This window comes from Ochotona curzoniae, unplaced genomic scaffold (genome assembly GCF_017591425.1).
Source record: "Ochotona curzoniae isolate NIBS_2020 unplaced genomic scaffold, NIBS_Ocur_1.0 scaffold_1852, whole genome shotgun sequence".
NCBI classification, from domain to species: domain Eukaryota; kingdom Metazoa; phylum Chordata; class Mammalia; order Lagomorpha; family Ochotonidae; genus Ochotona; species Ochotona curzoniae.
Window position 1 is genome coordinate 34,846,495 of NW_024467087.1, and position 18,484 is coordinate 34,864,978.

Sequence of the window (18,484 nt, forward strand, 5' to 3'; positions counted from 1 at the left end):
AGAGCAAAAACAGTAGCGGTGGCGAAAGGGATTCTGGGACCTCCGTTATCCTTGAGCCCTGGGCGGCTGGGAAAATGTTATGTTTGCTCCATCAGGACCGAAGTTAGGTGGGATTCTGGCCAATGCCCTAAGCTGTACTGCAGGGGCCACCACCAGGGCCAGCTGCCGAGGCAGAGGGCGGTCAGCGGTGCTCATTGGAGCGGGGGAACCCTAGTGAAAGTAGTTGAGGGGAGCAGACGTGCCAACGGACCTGCAAGCGATACTTGGTTATGTTGTTGTAGGGTTCCGGCTTCTCTTTGGGGGCAGGTGCGCTCTCTGTGGAAGGCAGCGAACAGCCCCTTGAAGGCTCAGATGTGGGCACAAACCTGTTGTCCGCAGGGTTGCTCGAAACAGATACTGCCAATGACTAGTTGATCGATTATCTTCACACATTGCCAGTGGGTACCTGCTCTGAACAGCATGCTGCACTAGGGGGATGTGGCTGAGGAAAGCAAGTAGTCTTTCTCATCAATGTTTACAGCACACCAGTTGCCATCCCCATTTGAATACAGCTTAAAATGCCAGGAGGAAAAGAAGTGTTGTGAGATCCTGCTGGGGGTCACCAAACTCCCTGAAGGCTGCAGCCTGGGATGGCTCTTTGATGTGACGATTTAAGGTATATTTTGAAGGTAAATAGGGCAAACCTTAATTCAGTTTTCCTCCTGCTTCATTGCCTCCCTATCTGTATAATTCAGGTGTAGTTGCTCGGATAAACTAGCATATTTCTGATGAGAGCATTTGACCATCACAGGGACACTCTGGGAAGCCTTCCGGCAGAGGCAGTGTTATCTGAGAACAAGGCCTCCCTTGAGAGTGGAGCCCGCAAGCAATGAGCAGGACGCCAGGACCGGAATCACACCCGTGAGCATCTGAACACTTTGTTGCCAGTTAATTGGTTTCCCAGCAAACTGGGCTCACAACAGAGATTCAAAATCTTTGGAAGCGCCTGAATCATCAAACCTTCTGCTTAGTTAAAGAAACAGCAGGAAAGCAAACAATCTGAGTCAGGGCTTCTCAAGCTCTGATGGGCCCCAGAAGCAGCTGGAGGGCTTTTAACAACACCTCGCTGGGCCCCATCTCCGGTGGTTGTTTTTCACTTGGTCTGGAATGGACCCCCGCATGTACACTGCTGACAGGCTTCCGCAGAGAAGCCAATCTTGCTGCTCCTAGGCGCACGTGTGCAACGCATGGTCTGAATAGACCTGATGAAAGGACATGGTGTTTAGGGGTAGGTTGGCACACACCTGCATTGTCAGGCACATCTCAATTAACTTATGGTGGTCACGGAGTAAAATGGCTGGTTTTGACACTATATAGAAAATAGTTATTTTTATAGTTGTGCTATTACATTCTAACAAATTATACTTCTATATATTTGTGGAATAAAAGGGATGATATACATATATGTGTGTATATATATATATATATGTAATCATATGAGATGATAAAATTGAGATAATTAACATATCCACCACCTCAAATTCATACTTTTTTCTGGTGTGAACATTTGAAATTTGCCTTGCAGTTTTGAAATAATACACTGTTAGTGGCGATAGTCACATGCTACATGATACACGTCTGAAAGCTTACTCCTCCTTTCTGATACTCGCACTGTAACACCTCTCCATTCCCTCTATCCTTTGCAAACCATCAGCTGACCCTCTGCTTCTATGAGTTAAATGATTTCAGATTGCATATGTAAGAACATGCAGTGTTTTTCTTTCTGTGCCTGGCTTACTTGATCTGACATAATGTCCTTCATGTTCACCCATATTACAAATGGCAGACTTTTGCTCTTTTTAAAGGATGAAGAATAATCCATTGTATGTATGTACCTCATTTCTTTTATCCATTACTCTGTTTTAAATATTTCTTTATTGAAAAAAACATGACTACAAACAGAAAAAAAAATCTTCCATCTGCTGGTTCATTCCACAAATGGAAACAACGGCCAGGGCTAGGCCAAACTAAAGTCAGGAGCCGGGAGCTTCTTCCCAGCTTCCCACATGGGTGTAGGGGCCCAAGGAGTTAGGGCATCTTCCTCTGCTTTCTCAGGCCATTAGCAAGGAGCTTAATCTAAAGTGAAGTAGTTGGAAATTAAACTGGTCCCCAAATGGGATTTGCTGGCATTGCTGTCAGGGCCTTAGTATGATGCACCATGTTAGTGGTGTTTATTCATTCTTTTTGGTGGAGACTTAGGTTGGTTCTTGGTAATAATGCTGCTATTCCTCATGGTGAGTTTAATTCAAAGTTACATGTGGGTTAATGTTATTAATAAGTTTTCATATAAGTGTTGCCTATTTGTATGTGTATATTGAGAAATGTCTCTTCCAATCCTTTGCCCGGGATTTAATTGAGTTATTTCCTTGGCATTCAACTGATCGTGTTCCTTTTATGTTTTGGATACTGACCACTGATCAGATACATGGCTTGCCAATGCTGTCTCCTGATCTGTGGATTTTCTCTGAAGTTTGCCAGTTTTCTTTGCTGTGCATAAGCTTTTTAATTTGATGTGATTCTACTTGTCTAGATTTCTCTATTTCTTACCTCCACTTTTGGAGTTACAGCTAAAAAAAGTGATCACTCAGACCAAAGTCATGTAGTTTTACCTCTTCGTTTTCTTCTACTAGTTGTATAGTTTTCACCCTAATGTTTAGACATTTTTACTATTGATTTTTCATATTTTAGATGGTTTGGCAAGTATCATGGGAACTAAACCAAGCAAATCTTTTTTCTTCAGTTGTGGTTATCAGATGGCCTTATATCACAAACTGCTTAAGAATAAAGTATCCATTTTCTAATCACAACTCTTGCTCATGCGTAATCAAGTAGTCAGTTATTTACAATGGACCTCACACTCCTATTTATGTTATCAGCAACGGAAAAATAGGATGTTCTTAATTTCTGGTGATAATTTACATTTGAAGATAAAATAGTAAGACAGTTGTGACAACTGAACTGTTAAGAACAGTTAGTACAAAGAATTGAAATTGCAGAGGTATGCTTGCTATTTTCCCATCTTAAATAGAACCGTTCCCTCCTTGGAATAATCAGTTTATTTACTGTTGAACATAGAATCAGAGAACCTGCTGTTTCAGACCAGAACGCCGAGCCTTCAGGATTGATTTAGTTTTGTCTGCTGCTGTTGGGTGACAGTTCACAGCCATACTCACCCTTCCAACTCTCACAAGAGCCTGAAAAAGGCCCTCATATGTTTTCAGAAAAGTCACCCATTATTCTAGACTCCTGCCAGTGCTGCATTTCGAATATCCTTAAGCTGGCTACAAAGCAAATAAAACCTGAAAACTAAGCAACGAAAGTTTCTGGATCACACAAATGTGAAACAACAGGAGACTGGCTTGTGCCTACTAAGTCTTTGGAGGAGCTAGCAAGATGCTAGGAGGACCAATGCTCTGGATGCTTTAAAAGTTCTGTTATCTGGGGTAGGTGTCTGGCAGAGTGGTTAAGACACCCTGGTTGGAGCACCACACCCCATACCAGAGAGCCTGGGTACTTAGACCTAGGCATTCACATGGGAGTTCCTGACTCTTGGCTTCAGACTAACTGACTCAGCCTCGGCCATTGGGGAAGTCTGGGAAGTGAACCAGCAGGCGGATACATCCATTTCTCTCTCTTTCTCTCTCTCTCTCTCCTGTAACTTTGTCTTTTGAATAAATGAAAACAGTTCAAACAATAGCATCAGATTCCTGATCAGTTTGATCTCCCAATTTAGATGCTACTTCCTGAGTTTTATCTCCGCAAATTTTTAAAGTTCAAGGTTTTGGCTTACTCAGGCATTTGGGAAGGAAATGAAGTAGTATTTTGTTTTGAAAGAGCATAGGTAAGGGCCCAGCGGCGAGGCCTAGCGGCTAAAGTCCTCACCTTGAACGTGCCGGGATCTCATATGGGCGCCAGTTCTAATCCCGGCAGCTCCACTTCCCATCCAGCTCCCTGCTTGTGGCCCGGGAAAGCAGTCGAGGACGGCCCAAAGCTTTGGGACCCTGCACCTGCGTGGGAGACCCAGAAGAGGCTCCTGGCTTCGGATTGGCATAGTATCAAACGTTGCACTCACTTGGGGAGTGAATCATCGGATGGAAGATCTTCCTCTCTGTCTCTCCTCCTCTCTGTATATCTGCCTTTCTAATAAATAAATAAATCTTAAAAAAAGAAAGATTTTATTTATTTGTTTGTTTGTTTGTTTGAAAGGTAGAGTGACACAAAGAGAGAGAACGAGATCTTCCATCTGTGCGTCACTCCCCAAATGGCCACAGTGGCTGTGACTGGGCCAGGCTGAGGCCAGGAACCAGAAAATCCATCTGTGTGTCTCACCTGAGTGTCAGATTTGCAAGTACTTGCTTCATCTTCCACTGCTTTGCTAGGAACATTAACAAGAAGCCTGATGGAAAGTGAAATAGTGGGGCTGGAACCAGTGCTTATATAAGATGCTGGCATTGCTAGTGGTGGCTTAACCCGCTGTATCTTTGTTTACGTGCTCACATGGTTTGTTTCCTATTATGTCTCCTGTTCCTAACTCAGTGTCAAATCCTATGCATTGATTATTAAAGTAATTTTTTGGGTAAATGAATGAATGTGCATAGGTAGACATTTCTGACAGGAAGAGAGGGGTTAAAACAAGGCTTGAGAACATGTCATTTTGCAACCTTGAACAATTAACAGAGTGTGTTTCTTTCTAGAACTTTCAGTTCGGCTTCAGGAATGAAAGGGACACATGATAGCCACTGGGTGGCGCCATGGTATAGGATTATCTGCAGAAGGACCCGCTTTCCCCAATTCTAGCCTTGTTTATGTCTGTTAGTTTGGCTATCCTGTCCGCAAAATTGTTAGGACTGTGATTTCTTTCCCTTTGTCTCACTGGTCTTGGAGCATTGCCATTCATGCCTGCTTTAGGAACTGTCTGGTGGTCTAGCCACACTGTCATTGCCAGGAAAACATGATAAAGGATGCTGAGTCTATTTCCAGCACTTCTGATGTTTGGATTCTTATTCCCATAGCACTGACTAGCTGTTTCCCATGCTTAGAGTAAAAGGAGTGAGCAGAGAAGCAAAGCTGATGTATTGCTTTGTTTTTGAGACATCACACATCACATCAGTGTCAGTCATTCTATTTAATTGTCATAAAGCCTTGAAAAATTAGTTTTGTTATTTATTTCATGCTAAAGCAATTATCAGTATAGGTATGAGCAGTCTCGATCAAATATATGCCACCCAACACTACCAAGTTATTTTTTAGGCAGATTGCAGAAAGTATTTCATTGCATTATTTTTAATTATTTTTATTGGAAAGTGAGATATACAGGGAGGAGAGACAGGGAGGAAAATATTCTGTCTGTTGATTCGCTCCCCAAGCAGCCACAATGGCTGGAGCTAAGCCGATCCAAAGCCGGAAGCCCGGACCTTCTTCTGGTCTCCCACACGGGTGCAGGGTCCCAAGACTTTGAGCCGTCCTTGATTGCTTTCCCAGGCCACAAGCAGGGAGCTGGATGGGAAGCAGGGCCGCTGGGATTAGAACAGGTGCCCATATGGGATCCCAGCACAAGTGAAGCGAGGACTTTAGGTGCTAGACTACCATGCCAGGTCTCATTGCATTATTTTAAAAAGATATTTATTTGAAAGAGAGAGGGAGAGATGGAAAGACAGAGATCTTCCTCCCACTGGTTTGCACTGATATATTTCCACTATCAGGGCCCTGCAGTATAAATGGAGCATCTAGGACATAAATTGACTCCCACATGGAATTCCAGTGTTGTAGATCATGGCTTTATTGGCTATACCACAATGCTGGCCTCATTTATATTATTTTATACTTGCTTACATATTTCTAAAAGGTACGAACTTTTTATTAACATACCCATGAAAACATTCTAACACTAAAAACTCAATAATTACTTACCTAGCTAGTGTTCAAATTTATCCGATTGTCTCATTGTCAGAAATGTTAGTCGATTTCTTCTAATCAAGATCCAAAGTCTATAGATCGCATTCATTTGATATGTGAAATATGAATCATATTTTTATAGCAGGAAATTGAAGAACAGAGAAAAAAACACCTGCTCAGTACTCAGGCAAAATTTTGCAGTGAGTCAAACTTGTAGGTATGTATCAGCTGCAGGAGGCACACAGATTAGGAAAACCTAGTCCTGTCTCACCGAACTCAGTCCTGTGGTCCCATAATTTGCTGTGACTATATCTCCCTTAAGACTTACCACTAAATGTTATTCACATGTGTTTAAGTAGCTGTCTTCCCCGGATAAATGATGAATTAGAAGGCAGGAGTCTTCCTTTTAAGATTTATTTTTATTTGGAGGGGAGAGTGACACACACGTACAGAAAGTGAGAAAAACACAGAGAGAGCTTCTATCTGCTTGTTTACTCTTCCAATAATCTCACTGTTCAGAGCTGGACCAGGCTGAAGCCAAGATCCCAGAGCTCCATCTGGATCTCCAATGTGGGTAGATGGGTTGCAGGGGCCCAAGAACTTGGGAAATATTTTGCTGCTTCCCAGCCACACTAGCGGGGAGCTGGATAGTGAAGCAGAACAGGCAGGAGATCTGCGTTCTGATACAGCCAGCTTTGCAGGCTGTAGCAACCTGTAGCTTAGCAGGCTGTAGTGAACCCTGTGCCACAACGCTAGCACTGGTGGGGACCATCTCAATATTACATTCTTTAAAGATTTATTTTTATTATTTTTTTATTGGAAAGGCGGATATACAGAGAGGAAAGACAGAGAGGAAGATCTTCCATCCGATGATTCACTCCCCAAGTGAGCACAACGGCCGATACTATGCCGATCCGAAGCCAGTAGCCTCTTCTGGGTCTCCCACGCAGGTGCAGGGTCCCAAAACTTTGGGCCGTCCTCGACTGCTTTCCCGGGCCACAGGCAGGGAGCTGGAAGGGAAGCGGGGCTGCCGGGATTAGAACCAGCGCCCATATGGGATCCTGGGCGTGCAAGGCGAGGACCTTAACCACTTGCGCCACTGCGCCGGGCCCCCCAATATTACATTCTTTATGATAAGGCCCAGTACTGTAGGTACTTAGCAACTCTGGGGAGTTGAACAATTTGGTCTGATTGGGCACTGGGAATCAGTGAACACTTTCAAGCAGGAAAGTGATATAATATGGTTTTCATTGGAGGTTGCAGGTTGCCAGTTGGTTTGGAGGCATGACCCACAGAAGGCGGGGGGCTGGAGGGCTCGGAAACCAAGTGTTCATGCTGGAGAGGGAGAGATCCAGAACTAGGGTAATGGAAGTGCATAGGGAAAGAAGACAGACTGGAGAGTTATTGAATGGGCAAAACTTGGAGGGTAAATTCAGGCTTGCGTGACAGTGGTGTGACCAACGGATTCAGTATGAAGAACAGAAGCAAGTGTGGGGTAAGCAATCTGGGTTCAGTTCTGAATATGCAGAGGTTGAAGTGTTTGTTTAGCTGATGTGATCCTGTCAGGACGTGCAAAACCGAAACTTTTGGCCACCAACAGGGCATAATAGGTCAAGCCTCTATCTATGGTGTCAGCATTCCACCAGGGCACTGAGTCAAGTCTAGGCTGCACCACTTCCAGTCTAGCTCCTTGCTAATGTGCCTGGGAAAACAGCGGAACACGGTGCAAGTGCTTGAGCCTTTGCACCCTTTGGGAGACCTGGAAGAAGCACCAGGCTCCTGGCTTGGACTGGCTCAACTCTAATCGCTGTGGCCTTTTGAGGAGTGACCTAGTGGATGGAAAATGTCTCTCTCTGCCTGTCCTTCTATCTCTGTGAAACTGTCTTTCAAATTTAAAAAACAAAATCTTTTAAAAATCCAAAACTTAGAAAAGAGGTCAGGGGTGATGATCTGGGGCACACATGCATGTAGTGGAACTTAAAAATGGAAGCCAGGGCCAGCCTTGTGGCACAGTGGGTTAAATTATTTGTAATGCCAACTTCCCATACTCAAGTTCTGGTCAAGCTCCTGCTGTGCTTGTTCATCCCCTGCTGTGTTTCTCGTTCAGATTCCTGCTAATGCCCTTGGGAAAGCAGTGGAAGATGGCCAAAGTGATTGGTCCCCTGCACACATGCAGGAGACCCAGGCTTTGGCCTGACTCAGCCTAAGTCATAGTGGTCATTTGGGGAGTAAACCAATAGATGGAAGACCTCTTCCTGTCTTTCTCCATCTCTCTAACAAATAGTAAAATCTTTATTGTTTTTTTTTTTTAAAGGAAAAGTAGAGTCTGGCATTGTGACATAACAGGTTAAGGAACTAACTGCCTGCGGTGTTAGCATTTTTTATGGGTACCAGTTCAAGTTCCAGCTGCTCTAATTCCAATCTATGTCCCTATTATTGTGCCTGGGAAAGCAGCAGGGAATAGCCCAAGTGCTTGAACCCGTGCATCCATGTGGGAGGCCCTAATGAAACTTCTGAATCCTGGCTCTGGCCTGACGCAACCCTGGCCTTTGTGAGTAAACCAGTGGATGGAGGATTTCACTCTCTCTCTCTCTCTCTGCCTTTAAAATAGATGAAATAAATCTTTAAAAAGTAAATGCGATCATGTAGGAGCAGGGCATGCAGTACAACATGCAATGACTAAGACTAACATTGGGGAACCGTAACACAGAGAAGGTGAAGACTAACGGCTCATGGAAATGCTGGAGATGGGAAAATGAATGGCTAAGAGCTAGAGAGAAGCTTAGAAAGTGTGCTGCCCTAGAAACTGGGATAGGGAGAGGCTCAGGAGGAAGCGAGTGGAGTGCATGACATGTTAGAGGCAAGTAGGAAGGGCACTGTAGAGTCCCATGTGACTGGGCCATGGGATGTCATGGAGCAGTGGCAAGAGGGGAGGCCAAAAGGGCCTTGTTCAACAGGCTTAAAAAAATCAAGACTCATTCTTTTGTTTTAAAATTCATTTATTTTTATTGGAAAAACCAGATGACCAGAGAGGAGGAAAGACGGAGAGGAAGATTTTCCATGCACTGATTGACTCCCCACGTGGTGGCAATGACCACTGTACCGATCTGAAGCCAGGAACCCAGAAGCTCTTCCAGTTCTCCCACGCAGGTGCAGGGTCCAAAGGCTTTGGGCTGTCCTTCACTTCTTTCTCAGGCCACAAGCAGGGAGCTAGATGTTCCCATCTAGCGGGGCTCCTGGGATACAAACCAGCATCCATATGGAATCCTGGCTCGTGCAAGGTGAGGACCTTAGCTGCTAGGCTACTGCGCCGGGCCCTCAAGACTCATTCCATAAACAGGGCTGTGTCACCAAGAGATTTCAAGTTGGACTGGCTTGGTCAGATCTGGTAATGCAGGAAGGTGAGGCTGAGCCAGTATAAAAGAAGGTGATTGAATCCAGGACTCACAGGAGGAAAGTTTAGTGGCATATGGGCTGTAGCTGGAAGGGGCAGTCCTCTAGGATATTTTAAATAAAATCAGACCTTGGGAATGGTGGGCAGGGCTGGTTGTGCACGACGTATGCCAGATGCTGTTCGGAATGATCACATGAATGACCTGAGTCCTTCCAGGTAGCCCATGGGATAAATACCATTATCATCATTCTAGGCATGAGGAAAGAGGAGCACAGAGAGAAAGCAAACTGCTGAACACAGATAGTAATCGGTATAGCCTAAACTCAAACTCAGAAGGTTTGGTTCTCATCCAGACAAAATGTATTATTTGACCTTAGCTAGACAGGAGCATGCATGAGGAGGTGCCAGCTGGCATCGGGCTTAGCAGTGAGTGGTCACTCAGCAAAATTCACAATGAGGTAAACAGGGAAGCAAGTCACTTACACTTTTCCTGTTAAATCCTAAACACCTTACTGTCCCCTCATCTCCATTGTGTGATACTTGTTGGGACACAAGCATCAAGTACAGCCATCCCATTCCTGTTCCCGGAAGGAAATCCGGGATATGGGCAAGGAAGAACAGGCACTGAAGGACAATGTGTAGTCCTTGATCTGAAATTCCAGGACTGTGACATTTGTGCAGAGGATTGTACCATGCATGACACTGTCATTGACTAAGGCAGAGAAGGAAGGAATCTTGTTAGGACTTTATTGCTTGATTGCTTGTCTGTTTTTCTAGTGTCTTTGTGCCCGCCCCCTGCCCCCCAAGAAACAAAGCCTGTGTTGCACTATTTTTAGGTGTGCTCTCCCTCTCCTGTTCAGTCATACAATTCTAGTAGGGTCTTCCAACCCCGGTACCATGGCTCCCTGGGCCACAATTGAGTTGATTGATTGAGGTATGGCCGTGTGATCCGGGTTAGGATTTCCAGAATCCTTCTCATCAAGTTCTTTATCAGTTAATTGGGGGATAATGCTGTGTCCCACTTTTGTGGGACAAATACAAAACCTTCTAGTAGCTCTTTTACCGCCAGAGGGAATCAGTGTCAGAGAATACAGTTTGCAGGGTGAGTCTCTCCTCCTCCCTGTGATTTTGTGAGGCTTCCAATAAAGTCCCTGTTTTGCCCACGTTCAAGTTGTATTTTTTATTTGCAATCCAGTCAAATCCTTAAAGCTATGTTCTTGAGGATAATTCTGGAAACAATGTAGGGGTGTGTGTGTGTGTGTGTGTGTGTGTGTGTGTATCAGGGCTGAGGGCTTCATAATGAATAATAATCAGAAATAGGAAGAAATATTATGAGACTTTCTCAATAGTATACAAACACACATACACACAAACAACAATGAGAATGTAAACTAAAGCAATATCAGGAGTATCAATATTGACCAGGCTTGCCATGTCTTGTCTCTGGTGGACCTTAGGCCAGTCACTCCTACCTGTAGGTTAGTTATCTCTTCATGGTCATAGTGAATTTATTATGGCTAGTCATTATGAATGTATTTTCTTCTATGTCCTTGAGCATTATGATACTAGCCACTTAAAAATTCTAGTCTATAATTATTTTTAAAGGGTTGTTACTTTTGTTTGAAAGACAGATTTACGGAGAGGAAAGACAAAGAGAAAGACCTTCCATTCACTGATTCACTCCCCAAAGGGCTGTAATGGCCAGAGCTGAGTCGATCCAAATCCAGGAGCCAGGAGCTTCTTCTGGGTCTTCTACTTGGGTGCAAGGTCCCAAGGTTTTGGGCCATTCTCCACTACTTTTCCAGGCCATAAGCAGGGAGCTGGATCTGAATTGGAGCAGAGGGGACCCAAAGCAGCAGCCATATAGGATGTTGGTGCTGAAAGGTGAAGGATTAGCCTGTTGTACCAATACACCTAGTCTGCTAAATCTAACACATAGGTCAACTCAGAGTGAGTCTTCATTAATTCTTTTTTATTGTCTTGTTTCTCATGTATTCAGTCACATTGATATGTCTTTTGAACCTTGTAAGGGATATGTCCTAGAGAATCGAGAATCCATTGTAGTGATTGGTCTGTGTATTTTAGCCGGAAGTTAACTTGTCCTGAACTCAAATGTTGTACTTGGTTTCTCTTGTGGAAGGCAGCAAATGGAAACCACCATGTGATCATTTTAGGCCTATCATATATTTCTAGAATACTGCATATGTACTTAATCTAGAAGTGAAGCAAGGGTTTGGGCAGAAATCTTACACGGAATTTAAGGCTCCATTATTCAGGTTGTCTGCATTCCAGAATTTTGTAAACCCAAACTTATCAGCTGAACTGAAGCTTCTTAACTTGCAAACTTTCCTCTCTGTTTTTCATTTTGTTTTGTTTTGTTTTTAAGGCAGCTTTAGTCAGTCACCAAGTCACTGGGTTGACTACCCTGTACCTAAAAAAGCCTTGACAATGGAAATCTGGTTTCTTTTTAATCCCTTCTTTTACATGTAGATTTTCTTCTAGTGATTCTCTGCCTTGGATTTCTTATAAATGCTTACCGACAGTTGGTTTGAACAAGAAAGAACTTCAAAAGTTCATGGACAGAGACCAGCACAGTGGCTCAACAGGCTAATCCTCTATTTGCAGTTCGCTGGCATCTTATGTGGACACGAATTGTAGTCCCAGACTCTCCACTTGCTATCCTGCTCTCTGTTTATGACGTAAGAAAGCAGCAGATGGCTCAAGTCCTTGGGACCCTGCACCTATGTGGGAGACCCAGAAGAAACTCCTGACTCCTGGCTCCTGGCTTTGGATCAGCTTCAGCTTCAGGCACTGTGACCACTTGAGGAGTGAACCAGTGGGTGAAAGATCTCTCTCTGGGTCTCATTCTCTCTGTAAATCTGCCTTTAAAATAAAAACAAGTAACTAAAAAATAGTTCACAGGGCCCAGCACAGTAGCCTAGTGGCTAAAGTCCTCACCTTGCACACCCTCACTTGGGATTTCTCATGAACCATCAGAATTCCACTGCCAGCAGTCTGAGTTACTTGCTCTTTGAAGAGCTTTTTTTAATGAAATGCCCCCCCAATTTGCTGAGATGTGTGAATGACCTCTTATTTAAAAGATAAGAAGTGATTGAATTTGTTACAGTAAACTATAATTACTGTTCATTGTATAGATCAGAATGAACACATGGTTGAACTCCTTCCCTCATTTAGGATAGAGGTAAGTGGATAAATTGAAACACTTTTTTGCAGGTTGAATAGTTAAGGAATGGCGACAAAGCATATGCAGGAGAATAAGACAGAGAATGGAGTTAAGGACGATGGCTGTTGTATGTGTCTGAAAAGGGGAGGGGTGAGTGCTGAAGGTCTGCTGGAGAGATTGATGCCAGATAGATGTTAGCAGCATGCTCTTGGACTTGCCAGCCTCTAGCATCATGAGACAGATAAATTACTTAATTTCAAGTATTTTATTATAGCAATATTGAATAGGTAACAAGCAAACAATTGGAAATAATGTTTTTGCTAAAAATATCGGTGCCTTGTGCCCAGCGGCGTGGCCCAGCAGCTAAAGTCCTCACCTTGAACGCCCCGGGATCACATATGGGCGCCGGTTCTAATCCCGGCAGCTCCACTTCCCATCCAGCTCCCTGTCTGTGGCCTGGGAAAGCGGTCGAGGATGGCCCAAAGCTTTGGGACCCTGCACCCACGTGGGAGAACCGGAAGAGTTTCCTGGCTCCTGGCTTCAGATCGGCACAGCACCAGCCGTTGCGCTCACTTGGGGAGTGAATCATCGGATGGAAGATCTTCCTCTCTGTCTCTCCTCCTCTCTGTATATCTGCCTTTGAAATAAAAAAAAAAAACTTTTAAAAAAAGCTTTAAAAAAATATTGGTGCCTCTAGGACTTCAGCTTCCTCATTTTTAAATGGAGAAAGAAAGGGCCACATGGTGGTACAGGAGGTTTTAAACCATGGCCTGTAACCTGGCATCCTGTGTGGGCACTGGATTGAGTTGTAGCTGCGCCACTTCTGAACTATCTCCCTACTGATGTGTTTAGGGAAAGCAGTAGAATATGACCTAGGTATTTGAATTCCTGCCATCCATATGTGAGACATGGAGGAAGCTTCTGGCTCCTGGCTTCAGCCTGGCCCAGCACTGGCTATTGAAACCACTTAAGGAGTAAACCAGCAGATGGGATATTTTCTCTTTCTCTCTCTCTCCACTCTCTCTAATTCTACCTTTCATATATATATGTGACACAGTTTATATATTTTTTAAATGGAGAAATCCAAAGGAGAAAAAAGAGATTATATATCTCAATTAGTTTAATGAAACTAGCAGATCCTTGATACCAAATCATACAAGGACATAACAAGAATGGAAAATTTTAGGCAAATCCCACACAAAAGATTTGCACATAGCAATATATAACAAGTGTAATAAATCTGAACTGGGTTTACTTCAGAAACTCCTGGTTGGTTTATTATTCAAAAAAAGGAAACAATGCATTTTAATATTTTAACAGATAAAGTAAATATATTTTTAATAGATACAGATACACTTATTTAATAAAAGCTAGCATTCATTGCTAATTTTAAAAGCTTATAGTAAATTAGGAAGGAATTAAAGGAGACATCTAATAAATATTTACCAAAAGCCTGCAGCAAGTATCATACCTACTGTTGAAATGTTGGAATCGGTCTGCTTGAGTTCAGGAACAAAACAGGATGTTCCTTCTCACCACTTCTTGTATTCTAGGCCGTAGCCAATGCAGTCAACAAGAAAAAGAAAAATGTATATGGACTGGACAAGCACATTTTAAACTCTTATTTTCAGATGATATGCCTGTATATATAGAAAATCCAAAGGCAGTTTAAGATTAAAATTATGGGAGCAACGAGGTGGTGCGCCATTAAGTTGGTGACTGTGATACCTACATTTGGTATTTGTGCCACAATTCCAGTATCTCTGCTCTCAATTCATTTCCCTGCAAATATATCTGGAAAGGCCATGGAAGTTGGCGCAAGTGCTTGGGCCCTTGTATCTGCATAGGAAACCCGAGTGAAACTGTTGGCTCCTGGCTTCAGCTTGGTCCAGTGCTAACCACTGTGGCCATTTGGGGAGTAAACCTGTGGATAGAAAATGATCTATTTTCCTGCAACTGCTTTGAAAATATATAAATAAGTCTTTTTAAAATTAGACGTTTAAGAGGTTTAGAAAAATAAATGCTTGGCATTTAGTGTCAATAGAACAATTGCATTTCTATATTTCATCAATAACATGTAGAAAATGAAATTTAAGCAATATTGTGTTTATAGGTTAGCACACAAAGTCAAATGCTTTGAAGTAAATAAAAGCTGTACAAATTGAGGCAAAAATTGCCAAGTGTTTTTGGTAATGTCAGGTGTTTATGAGGACATGGCCCAACAGAAACTCACACACTGATGGTAAAAGTGAGAATTGAGATACACTGGTATGAAGATTCATAGTATCTAGTAAACTTGAAAATACATATACTTGGGGCTGGTGTTGTGGCCTAGGTCATTAAGCCACCACCTGCAGTATTGGCATCCCACATGTGTGCTGATTCACATTCTGGCTGCTCCACTTCTGATCCAGCTCCCTGCTAATGCACCTGGGAAAGCATAGGAAGATAGTCCAAGTGTTTGGGCCCCTGTACCCAGATGGAAGAACTGGGGGAAGCTCCCAGATCCTGGCTTTAGCCTGCTCTAGCTCTGGAGATTGTGATCATTTGTTGAATAAACCAGGAGATAAAAGATCGTTCTCTTTCTCTCCTTCTTTCTATGTAACTCTGCCATTCAAATAAAGGAAAATAAATCTTTAAAAATATTCATAGCAAAATTTTTTCATAATATCCCAAACAAGAAACAAACCAAATCACTTCAACAGTTGGATGAATAAATAATTTCATAGAATGGTATAATAATGCAACACTGAGGATGAACCAGTGCTAAATACAATCAATGCTGGCTATCAGAATCATAGTTATAAGGGAAGAGAACCAGACACAGAAGGATGCATGCATTGTAGTCCTGTATATGCAAAGTTTAAACAAACTTATAGCAAAGTCCTTCAAAAAGTTTATAGAAAGTGGAATTAAAATATTTTGTTGGAGGTCCAGCATTGTGGCACAGCAGATAAAGTGACACCAGTATCCAATATGCATACCTGTTGTGTCTCGGCTGCTTCACTCCCTATCCAGTTCCCTAATATAATCGTGGGTATAAGTTGGCCAACTGTTTGGGTCCCTGCCACCCATGTGGGAGACCTGCACGAAGATTCTGGCTCTTGGCTTAGAACTAGACCAGCTCTGGACATTGTGGCAGTATGGGGAGTGAACCAGTGGGTCTAAGATCTTTCTGTCACTCCCTCTCTTGCTACAACTCTACCTTCCAAATAAATAATAAATGAAATCTTCTTTAAAAGCACTTATCTTGATGCAAAAAAACGGCCAAATCCATGGGTGTGGTGGATCTTTTAAAATGTATACAGAAATTCATATTGTGAAAAAGATATGTATGGATTCAAAAAATTTTTGCACTGAGCCACATGTGGCACACCAGATTAAGGTACTGCTTGCAATGCCCACGTAAGAGTGTGAATTCAAGCCGTGCCTCCTCTTTTCCCAGGACAGCTTTCTGTTAATGTGCCTGGGAACCCATCAGAAGATGGCCTAGGTACTTGGCTCCCCGCCACTCACATGTGAGACTCAGTCCTGAGGTTCTGACTTCAGCCAGAACCAACCCTGCCTGTTACAGGTTATTTATTAAGGGGTAGAAGGGTGAAATTACAGATGGAAAGTGAATTTCTCTTTCTCTATGTCTGTCACTCTGCCTTTAAAATAAAAATAAATCTTTAAGATATATTTTGGACCAAAATCAATCTTTTAAAAGAACTTATTGACATAAACTCTTAGTGCTTTCGTACCTGTAGTGAAAAATAAAAGGAAAGAAAGAAAGAAAGAAAGCCAAAAATTTCAAGAGAATGGTTTTCTTTTGAGGAGAGAAAAGAGGACATAATGGAACTGGGGTTTGTAGGAATTTCTGGAAGTACAGTATTTCCTGTTTGTTTTGTGATGGTTTGTATTATAATAACGTGTTCAGCTGTAATTTGTTGCTCTTTTGTTTATATATATATTTAGAATTTGGAGGTATTACCATCTATCTCAGGGCTTACTCTAAGAATGAACTGAATTGTGAAGCCATGCAGAGCTCTTAGAATATGCCTGACACGTTGTAAGACTTTAGTAAATGTCAGTTGTCTAAGCTAAAGACAAATTTGCTCTTGGCATTTTTCTCATTCACTGCCAGACCTACCTTCTTTTGCATATTTATTGCCAATATTTCTTTGCTTGATATTTACATTTTATTTCCGTTAATGCAGTCTTCTGAATTATCACTGGTTTCATTTATGCCCTCCATTTTTTTAAAAAAATATTTATTTATTTGAAATGCAGAGTGGCAGAGATGGGCACACACAGAGACATATAAAGAGACAGAAAGTGTGAAATATCTTCCATCTGCTGATTCACTCCTTAATGGCTGCAATATCTAAGTCTGGGCCAGAGTGAAGTCAGGAGCCAGAACCTCCATCCAGGTCTCCCACATAGGTAGTAGAGGTCCAAATACTTGAACTTTCCTTGGGTGATTTCTCAGGCACATTAGCAGCAAGTTGGATCAGAAGCAGAGGAGGCAGGACTAGAACCAGCACTGAGCTTTGCAAGTGGCATACTGAGCCAACATCCCACCATGGGTTCTTCTTTCCTATGTTGTTTAATCATACAACTCTAGAAAGTCCTCTTTAATCAGAGATTTAATAAAAAAAAATTGTTGTGGTTTTGAAAGAGATTGCTTTTGACCATTAGATTCTTTTAATTACTTTCATAGCAAGAAAATATTAAAGAACTAGCACACAGCTGCCTAAACTTATATCTCAGCTGCCTACACTTATCTCTCAAATGTACTTGGAATTCACATTTAGTATCATGAGAAAAAGTAAAGTGACTATTTTTCCAGTCAGGTAATGAGGTTCTCTCTAACACCTCTAACTGAACCTTCACCCACCACTCCTCACTGGCTTCTGTTATCTTTTACATATGCTAAATTAACAATCATTTGCACTGAAAGTGAAAGCATAGTCCAGAAACATGCTACTTGAACTGAGGAGACTGAGGCTTCAGTTAATGCAGTTTCTCTTAAGGGGAGACCAAATAGTTGTTGGGCAGCAGGGTAGGGGGATGGCTCCAACAAGGGTGGGGGAGAAAAAGAAAGACACAAAACACCTCTTTCAAATGAATGTCTTGTGTGTGACATACAAACCACTTGCTGCTGTGACAATTCAGTTAATTATGGCTGTCAGTATCAGTTTTCTTATGCATGCTATGCATATCATCATAACAGCCTACATCACAGTGTACCCTGCACAGAAGCCAACCCAAGAACAGAACACAGGCTTTTGGGGGCAGTAAAGTGTTTCATCCTTAGCTGCATCACTAGCTCCATGACTCTAAGTAGGTTTCCTAACTTAGCAGACTAGTTCCCATTCCAAAATGTATGCCAAATAATAGTAATTAAACTAGCATCAATAATAAATTACAAACAGAATGCAATAGTTCTATCTTAGAGGAATTGCTATGAGAGTTTAAAATGGTAATAATGGATTTAACGGGACTGATACATGATGTCATATAATAAGCTTAATGCAGGCACATAGTAAGTTGTTAATAAGTCACAGTTATAATGATTTAAATTTTTTATCATTGTTGGGAGAGAATTGGCAAGAGAAAGAAAACCAATCACCGGAGATTGAGTACTAGCAATGCAAAAATCTGAGAGAGGGGAAGCCTTGAGACGGGTGTCATGGAAACAAGGGAAAACACTACGAAGAAGGAGCATGATAATGCAAAAGGAGGTCACTCAAAGTCTACTTTCTCCAGACCAGACAAAAGAGTAGTTTTCATTTCTAAACACTGAATTAGAATGGAGGGAGAAAGAACATGATTATATTAAGTGAAAGGTAGCAGACTCCACATTTTCTAAAAGTCTTTTTTGTATAACTCCATTTAGTCCTCCCTGTCTTCCAAATAGGGAACATATATGCACATGCTTCTTAAATAAAGGAAAAACCAGTGTCCCATCAGGTGAACTGAGAAGCATC